A 3427-nucleotide genomic window follows, 5' to 3' on the forward strand; every position below is an offset into this window, starting at 1 on the left:
GAAAATATACATTAAATAATGTAATGAAGGCACAATCATATTATTCAAGTTTCAGCCATTTCCGGGACTGACTTTAATATCTCCAACCCACTGCAAAAATTAACATGAAATAATGTAATGTCTAAATAGTAAACTGTTTCAGCCATTTCCAGGACCGATTTTATATCCCAAACCCACTGTTAAAAAATATGTATGTATATCTAAATAGTAAACTGTTTCAGCCATTTCTGGACTGACTTATAATCCCCACACTACTGTTGAAAATATACATGAAATAAAGTAATGTATAAATCGTAAACTTTTTCAGCCATTTCCGGGAACGATTTCTTATCTCTCATCCTACTGTTAAAAATATACATTAAATAAAGTAATGTCCAAAACGTAAATGGTTGCAGCAATTTCCGGAACCAACTTTATATTTCCCACCCTAATGTTTAAAATATACATTAAATAAAGTAATGTGTAATGCGTAAACGGTTTCACCCATTTTCGGGACTGATTTAATATCCCCCACCCCACTGTTAAAAATATACATGAAATAAAGTAATGTTTAAATCGTAAACAGTTTGAGTAATTTCCGGGACTGACTTCATATCCAGTAACTCACTGCTTAAAATATACTTGAAATAAAGTAATATTTAAATCAAAAACTGTTTCAGCACCTTTTCGAAAGTAATACATAAAAACATTAACACGGTTAGGGTTTAGGTAACATTTGCTTCAACACGAATTTCTGAGTGTAGTATCAGTTTCAGCATTCCAATGACTTAAATCCCTCCTTTTTTGGTCTTTGTTAATCGAGGAGAAATCCTCCATTACTGATACAATTTTTATTTTTGTTATTGACCAGAGTGCCCCTTTTGGGGAGCTGGTTTCCCCCTAAATTTTTAACCGACCTCATGTCCAATTCCGCTCTTGTGGGGAGGCAAGTAAAAAAAAAATCAGAACGGACATTTTCCAGGGCATTTTATAATTAATCAGAAGTGACATTTCCAGGGCATTTTGTAATTAAATCAGAAATAACTTTTTCCAGTTACTTTTTTAATATTAAAACTTTGTTACATTAAACATAGTACCTATTCACACGGGACAGATTTAGACACCAGGGTCGTTTTTTAATGTAGAGAAAAAATTGTCTTAAAAATTGTCTTAGTCGTTCCACTGAGTGAGAAGAAATTAAAATGTAGCACCTGAAGAACAGATACTACACTTTGATCTTAGCAAAAGGGCCAAGAAAGACAAATCGTTTTTATTAGATTTGCCTCAACAGCGACATCAATTTTTGTTTTATATTTCATGGGTGACAAGTTCTATTTGGAATATTCCACTTTCCTTTCTGAGGGATGCACATCATGATAACGGACGGAGCGATAAGCGTAATAATATAATGATAATAATACTACTAATAATAATGTGCCAAGTTCTCTCACCTTGTTTTACTAATAATAATTAACTTAGTAGTAAGTCCTCTCTCTCTCTCTCTCTCTCTCTCTCTATATATATATATATATATATATATATATATATATATATATATATATATATATATATAAAGTGAACGTGTATGTGTGTCTCTGTGTCTGTGTAAATTTTCCTTCGCAATAACACTGTTAATTTTTAGTCTACAGACTCGAAATTTGATATACAGGGAAATCTTGGGAAAATTTTAGGATCGATTTTCGGCCAGAAATTTGGCTGTTAAGGGGTCAAAGGTCAACGATTTGACCTTTGAGAAGTCTACCAAACTTCTCCGACAGTTTGAGGGCTAAACACTTGAAATCTTGAAATTTTAGATATAGGTTCTTTGGACATGGATCTTACTTAATAACTTAATTTGAGCCCAAAACGAAAAAAGTAAATTTTAAGGGGTCATAATAGGGGTCCAATTTAAAAAACAGTAACCTTTTTTTTTGTTTTTGCTCAGCATACACCTGCAAATACAAGGGCAACGACGGGCACCCATGCTAGTATATATATAAAAGTTAACGTGTCTGTGTGTGTGTCTGTGTGTGCACATTTCTCGACGCAATAACTCTGTCAATGTTTAGTCTACAGACTCGAAATTTGATATACAGGTTACTGAGATTTGGGAAAATCTTTGTAATCCGTTTTCGGCCAGAAATTTGGCTGTTACGGGGGTAAAAGTTCAACGATTTGACCTTTAAGAACTTTACCAAACTCCTCCGATAATTTTGGGTCTAAACACTTGACGGACATGGATCTAACTTAATAACTTGGTGTGAGCCCCAAACAATAAATGTTAAGGGATCATAATAGGGGTCAAAGTTAAAAAAAAATTGACCGCGTTCTTTTTTTTTTTTTTTTGCTCAGCATACACCTCCAAACACCCGGGCAACGCCGGGCTGAAATGGTAGTATATATATATATATATATATATATATATATATATATATATATATATATATATATATATATATATATATAACTACTTAATTTACTCACATAAAATTAATATACGAAAGTATAGATTTATGCGTAAACTTATATTTACTTCAAAAGTGCTCAATACTTAGGTAGAGCTAGTTAGTATATATATATATATATATATATATATAGGTTTGATAAATATTTCATTCTTTGTGTATACCAATTTGTTTTTGTTTAGAAGATCTATGCTTATGGAATATGACAGCAATCCATGTATAAATGAAGAAAACTTTTGCTATATTCTAAAATCTAAGGTTTTCTTTATTTTACTATTTTTTTTTCAAAATAACCGATTTCAGTATATTTTTACAGATCTCTTTCATTTACGTGGGACAGTTACTATATGTATCTTCACCTTTGCAGAATTTTTACTTAAGTAGACTCATCAGAAAAACCAGAATGATCATTAAAAAGAAAAATGCATTACCATGTAATGTTGAAATGGAAGCATAGAGAATAAATTGCATCGCATATTTACTGTTTTGTGACGAAAAGCTATTCATATCAGTAATTAAAAATATAGAAATTAAATTCAAAGATGGTGTAAATAACATAAAACACAACTGCAACTACTTTTCCGATTTTTTTTTCGGATTTATATAACCATGCCCATAGTCTTTTTAGTTTCTTTTAAAGTTAATGAGTTCCTATTCTTCTGCTGAGTCAGGGCGGGAAAATAATTATATCACTGTTTCTGCGTTACGAAAAAGGTGCTGTCAAGAATTGAATATTTTAACATGCTGAAGGAAATGAACGGTAAGGTGAACATCTTGGAATTTGGAATATATATCTTTTGTCTGACGAGAGCTTGATAAGGATACCTTAAACGGGCCTTATTATCGGGCTTGAAACCGACGGTACCAATGATCTGTCTCAACTAACAACTTTCTGTACACAAAATATAAATACGCTCTTAAAATTTGGATTTTCCTTTTAATTGAGCACTCTGCTGGAATTCTTTTTCAAAAAAAAACTAATC

At 31.7% G+C, this 3427-nt stretch overlaps 1 pseudogene; it reads right to left on the minus strand.

The window, feature by feature from the left end:
* Nucleotides 1-1115: 1115 nt before the first annotated feature.
* Nucleotides 1116-1242, minus strand: LOC145265521 (U2 spliceosomal RNA; annotated as a pseudogene).
* Nucleotides 1243-3427: the final 2185 nt, after the last annotated feature.

Source organism: Euprymna scolopes, chromosome 3 (genome assembly GCF_053919585.1).
Source record: "Euprymna scolopes isolate OS-2025 chromosome 3, ASM5391958v1, whole genome shotgun sequence".
Taxonomy (NCBI): domain Eukaryota; kingdom Metazoa; phylum Mollusca; class Cephalopoda; order Sepiida; family Sepiolidae; genus Euprymna; species Euprymna scolopes.